General features: G+C 40.6%; 1 long non-coding RNA gene across 1 annotated transcript; it reads right to left on the bottom strand.

Moving 5' to 3' along the window:
• Positions 1–4,528: 4,528 nt before the first annotated feature.
• On the bottom strand, positions 4,529–5,905 carry LOC123492745. Its single transcript, XR_006661870.1, has 2 exons — positions 5,828–5,905; positions 4,529–4,839 (listed from the first exon to the last, which is right to left on the bottom strand). It is a non-coding gene; the product is annotated as an uncharacterized LOC123492745 (long non-coding RNA).
• Between the last annotated feature and the right edge of the window lie 292 nt (positions 5,906–6,197).

Here is a 6,197-nt window from a genome sequence, read left to right on the forward strand (position 1 = left end):
AAAATGTTGCTTAGGGCCCCCAAAAGGCTATGGTGCACTACTTTTTACCAGGGTCATTGAGATCCAGTTGGGTTTTCAATTCTACATTCCCTGTGTACATTACATTTAAGTTGATACCAGATCAGCTTGTCCATTTTGGGTCAGTAGTTTATATTGAAACAATGATGCAACATGATGACCGGTGTGGAACTTATGTGTGTGTAGAAGAGACTAAAGATGATGATGATGATGTCATAAGCAGAGGGAAAACAGGTCTTACCAACGTTGATGATCTTATGGCCCTCCTCCTTCTCTCTCTGATATGTTCTCTCTATCTTTCTGAGGTTCCTCTTCTCCCACCTCTTATTCACCCAGCCCACAGCTCTCCTTCGGATACTTTTATCGGCTGGGACAAGATCCTCCTTGTCATCTTCATTCTTCTTCTCCTCTTCAGGGTTCTCCTCCCCCTCTTCAGGGTTCTCCTCCTCCTCTTCAGGGTTCTCCTCCTCCTCTTCAGGGTTCTCTAACTCACCCCTCTTGTACTTCTCAAGGATCTTCCTTATTTCCTCTTCCTCCCTTTTGTTAGCCTCTATCATCTTCTCCCTCTCTCTGATTAAAGCTAAATGGCCTTCAATGGCTCTCTTTCTCTCCTCCTCTCTCTCCTCCTTCTCTCTCTGATATGTTCTCTCTATCTTTCTGAGGTTCCTCTTCTCCCACTTCTTATTCAACCAGCCCACAGCTCTCCTTCGGATACTTTTATTGGCTGGGACAAGATCCTCCTTGTCATCTTCATTCTCCTCCTCCTCTTCAGGGTTCTTCTCCTCCTCTCTCTCCTCCTCTCTCTCCTCCTCTCTCTCCTCCTCTCTCTCCTCCTCTCTCTCCTCCTCTCTCTGCCTCTCCTCCTCTCTTAGTCTGAACCTTTCTTTCTGTCTAGCAATTTCAATCTCTCGTTTTTTATCCTGCTCCTCTTGTCGTCTTGCCCTCTCCTGTTTTCTTTCCATCTCCAGCAGTCTTTCCTCCTTCTCCCTCCTGATTTGTTGTCCTCTTTCCATCTGTTCTCGTTCCCCCTTCAACACTTCTAACCTCCTCTGTTTACGCCTGTTGAAGACTTCCCGTGCTTTTTTCTTTAACATTAACTACTACATGCTTCTTCATGCTTACTTCCTTTCTTCTCTCTTCTTCTCTTTCTCTTTCCTCCTCCTCTGCTTCCTTAATCACTTTCTGCTTTTCTTCCCTCTCTCTCTCCAGTTCATTCTGTCCCTCAATCTTTTCTTCCTCCATCTCTTTGTGTTGCTGATCTTTTAATTCCATCTCTCTCTGATTCTGAGTCTCTTTCTCCATTTGTTTCTGTCTCTCCTCTTGTTGTCGTCGTCTGTCTATCTCTTCTCTCTCTCTCTGTCTCTTGTTCTCCCTCTCCCTTTCTTCCTCTTCCATCTCTATTTGCTGTTTACATCTTTCTTCTTCATGCTTTCTTTCAATCTCTCTCTGTCTCTCTTCTTCTTCTTCTATTTTTTTCTGTCTCTTCTCCATACTCTTCCTTTCTATCTCCTTGCATCTTTTGTTCTCCCTCTCCCTTTCTTCCTCTTCCATCTCTATTTGCTGTTTAAATCTTTCTTCTTCATGCTTCCTTTCAATCTCTCTCTGTGTCTCTTCTTCTTCTATTTTTTTCTGTCTCTTCTCCATTCTCTTTCTTTCAATCTCTCTCTGTCTCTCTTCTTCTTCTATTTTTTTTCTGTCTCTTCTCCATACTCTTCCTTTCTATCTCCTTGCATCTTTTGTTCTCCCTCTCCCTTTCTTCCTCTTCCATCTCTATTTGCTGTTTAAATCTTTCTTCTTCATGCTTTCTTTCAATCTCTCTCTGTGTCTCTTCTTCTTCTATTTGTTTCTGTCTGTTCTCCATTCTCTTTCTTTCAATCTCTCTCTGTCTCTCTTCTTCTTCTTCTATTTTTTTCTGTCTCTTCTCCATACTCTTCCTTTCTATCTCCTTGCATCTTTTGTTCTCCCTCTCCCTTTCTTCCTCTTCCATCTCTATTTGCTGTTTAAATCTTTCTTCTTCATGCTTTCTTTCAATCTCTCTCTGTCTCTCTTCTTCTTCTATTTTTTCTGTCTCTTCTCCATTCTCTTTCTTTCAATCTCTCTCTGTCTCTCTTCTTCTTCTATTTTTTTCTGTCTCTTCTCCATACACTTCCTTTCTATCTCCTTGCATCTTTTGTTCTCCCTCTCCCTTTCTTCCTCTTCCATCTCTATTTGCTGTTTAAATCTTTCTTCTTCATGCTTTCTTTCAATCTCTCTCTGTGTCTCTTCTTCTTCTATTTTTTTCTGTCTGTTCTCCATTCTCTTTCTTTCAATCTCTCTCTGTCTCTCTTCTTCTTCTTCTATTTTTTTCTGTCTCTTCTCCATACTCTTCCTTTCTATCTCCTTGCATCTTTTGTTCTCCCTCTCCCTTTCTTCCTCTTCCATCTCTATTTGCTGTTTAAATCTTTCTTCTTCATGCTTTCTTTCAATCTCTCTCTGTCTCTCTTCTTCTTCTATTTTTTTCTGTCTCTTCTCCATTCTCTTTCTTTCAATCTCTCTCTGTCTCTCTTCTTCTTCTATTTTTTTCTGTCTCTTCTCCATACTCTTCCTTTCTATCTCCTTGCATCTTTTGTTCTCCCTCTCCCTTTCTTCCTCTTCCATCTCTATTTGCTGTTTAAATCTTTCTTCTTCATGCTTTCTTTCAATCTCTCTCTGTGTCTCTTCTTCTTCTATTTTTTTCTGTCTGTTCTCCATTCTCTTTCTTTGAATCTCTCTCTGTCTCTCTTCTTCTTCTTCTATTTTTTTCTGTCTCTTCTCCATACTCTTCCTTTCTATCTCCTTGCATCTTTTGTTCTCCCTCTCCCTTTCTTCCTCTTCCATCTCTATTTGCTGTTTAAATCTTTCTTCTTCATGCTTTCTTTCAATCTCTCTCTGTCTCTCTTCTTCTTTATTTTTGTCTCTTCTCATTCTCTTTCTTTCAATCTCTCTCTGTCTCTCTTCTTCTTCTATTTTTTTCTGTCTCTTCTCCATACTCTTCCTTTCTATCTCCTTGCATCTTTTGTTCTCCCTCTCCCTTTCTTCCTCTTCCATCTCTATTTGCTGTTTAAATCTTTCTTCTTCATGCTTTCTTTCAATCTCTCTCTGTGTCTCTTCTTCTTCTATTTTTTTCTGTCTGTTCTCCATTCTCTTTCTTTCAATCTCTCTCTGTCTCTCTTCTTCTTCTATTTTTTTCTGTCTCTTCTCCATACTCTTCCTTTCTATCTCCTTGCATCTTTTGTTCTCCCTCTCCCTTTCTTCCTCTTCCATCTCTATTTGCTGTTTAAATCTTTCTTCTTCATGCTTTCTTTCAATCTCTCTCTGTCTCTCTTCTTCTTCTTCTATTTTTTTCTGTCTCTTCTTCATTCTCTTTCTTTCAATCTCTCTTTGTCTCTCTTCTTCTTCTATTTTTTTCTGTCTCTTCTCCATACTCTTCCTTTCTATCTCCTTGCATCTTTTGTTCTCCCTCTCCCTTTCTTCCTCTTCCATCTCTATTTGCTGTTTAAATCTTTCTTCTTCATGCTTTCTTTCAATCTCTCTCTGTGTCTCTTCTTCTTCTATTTTTTTCTGTCTGTTCTCCATTCTCTTTCTTTCAATCTCTCTCTGTCTCTCTTCTTCTTCTATTTTTTTCTGTCTCTTCTCCATACTCTTCCTTTCTATCTCCTTGCATCTTTTGTTCTCCCTCTCTCTTTCTTCCTCTTCCATCTCTATTTGCTGTTTACATCTTTCTTCTTCATGCTTTCTTTCAATCTCTCTCTGTCTCTCTTCTTCTTCTATTTTTTTCTGTCTCTTCTCCATTCTCTTTCTTTCAATCTCTCTCTGTCTCTCTTCTTCTTCTTCTATTTTTTTCTGTCTCTTCTCCATACTCTTCCTTTCTATCTCCTTGCATCTCTTGTTCTCCCTCTCTCTTTCTTCCTCTTCCATCTCTATTTGCTTCTGTTTGTGTCTCTCCTCTTCTTCTCCTCCCTCCATCTCCTTCTTCTTCTCCTCTTCTTGTTGTCCCTGTTTTGGTATTTTCTCTTTTCTCGTTCTTTCTACCTCTTTCTGTGTGTCGTTCTCACCCTCTGTCTTCTCCTCCATGGCCATTTGGTTCTGTTTCCATGTATACTCGTCTGTTTCCATATTTTCTAATTCTGTCATCTGTTCCTTGATATCCTTGAAGATTTCCTCCAGTTCAGACGTCTTGTTGTCATTGATGAGGGCTGTCTCTCTCTCTATCTCTCTCTCCATCTCTATCTCTCCCTCCATCTCCATCTCTTCTCTCTCTCCATCTCTCTCTCTGTCTCTATCAAATTTTCTCTCTGGTCCAGTCTCATCTTTCAATGTAATCTCTTCTTTCATTCTCGCAACCTCTCTGTCTAACACTAGTACATTTTTGTTAACCTGTTTCACTCTTTCATTCTGTCTTCTAAACGCTTCTTTCGCTCTTTGAAATTTTATTTTGTATTGAATCTCTTTTGTTGTCATGTCTTCTTTCAATCTCTCAATCTCTCTCTCTAACTCTTTTACCTTTTTGTTAACCTGTTTGACTTCCTCATTCTCTGCAATACGCATGTCTCTTTTTCTTTCAAATGCTATTTCCTGTTCAATCTCTTTCAATCTCTCAATCTCTCGTTCTAACGCTTTTATTGTTTCCTCTGCCTGTTTCACTTTCTCCTTCATTTCTTGTCTCTCCAATTCTGCTTTTCTCTCCCTTTCCCTCTGTCTTTCACTCTGTCTTTCCGTCTCAATAGGTTTGTTGTTCCAGGCCAGTCTTGGTCGCTGATCCTCCATGACTTTCTGCCATAGCCTCAATATCGCTATCTCTTGCTTCATTTTTAAAAGGTTCAATTAGTGCTCATTTATGACCAAGACATACTTTCAAAGGACTTGCAGTGAATGATACATATAAATACAACCTAGAGCTAGGTAATTGAATCAAACACTGGACAACATCGATAGCAGGGTCATTTTGACCAATTAATCTGGTCAATTCATTGTCAATGAATGTATTGACATGGTTTGAAAAAAATCATGAGACATTTTATGGAATCAATTATGTCCAAAATCTGTACAAATACAAACACACAACTAGTTTTCCCATTCAGTTAGGGGGTTTGAGAAATACCCGTTACAATTTGTGTGATGTTACAACAATGTTGCCTTTGATGTTTATGCTTGTAGAAATTACTCCTACAAATGATGTTTCACTGATGTAATTATTTACAACCTGCACACATACAGTTATCATCACAACAACAACAACAACAGTAATGATATTAATAAGGAAGTGGATATTTGACAGGCAGAAGAAAGGCATAGGGGTTGAGATAAATGAAGGTTAGGGTGGTAGGTTCAGGACCTAGGGTTGGGTTAAGGTTAAGGTTAGGGTAATGGTTAGGTTCAGGACCTAGGGTTGGGTTAAAGTTAGGGTAATGGTTAGGTTCAGGACCTAGGGTTGGGTTAAGGTTAAGGTTAGGGTTAGGGTAATGGTTAGGTTCAGGACCTAGGGTTGGGTTAAGGTTAAGGTTAGGGTAATGGTTAGGTTCAGGACCTAGGGTTGGGCTAAGGTTAAGGTTAGGGTAATGGTTAGGTTCAGGACCTAAGGTTGGTTTAAGGTTAGGGTAATGGTTAGGTTCAGGACCTAGGGTTGGGTTAAGGTTAGGTATAGTTTCAGTGAGGTTAAGGTAAGGTAAGGGTTAAGGTGAGAGAAAGGCATAAAAGTTAACATTGGGTTAGCATACCGCTATCCACCGCCATTCATTTTCAGCCGGGTAAATATACACTGCCTTTTAATAATAACAATGTAATATCTTACCTGGGCCAGTTGTAGTTGCGTTATCAGCAGATCCACCAGTTGTTTGAGTCTGTTGATCTCCATTTGTCTCTGGCTCTCTGCCTCCCTCTGTCTCTCTGCCTCCCCCTGTCTCTCTGCCTCCCTCTGTCTCTCTGCCTCCCTCTGTCTCTCTGCCTCCTCTGCTCTGTCTCTCTGCCTCCCTCTGTCTCTGTCTCTCTGCCTCCTCTGTCTCTCTGCCTCCCTCTGTCTCTCTGCCTCCTCTGTCTCTCTGCCTCCCTCTGTCTCTCTGCCTCCCTCTGTCTCTGTCTCTCTGCCTCCCTCTGTCTCTGTCTCTCTGCCTCCCTCTGTCTCTCTGCCTCCCTCTGTCTCTCTGCCTCCCTCTGTCTCTGTC

The sequence above is a fragment of the Coregonus clupeaformis genome, chromosome 16 (assembly GCF_020615455.1).
Source record: "Coregonus clupeaformis isolate EN_2021a chromosome 16, ASM2061545v1, whole genome shotgun sequence".
NCBI lineage: Eukaryota > Metazoa > Chordata > Actinopteri > Salmoniformes > Salmonidae > Coregonus > Coregonus clupeaformis.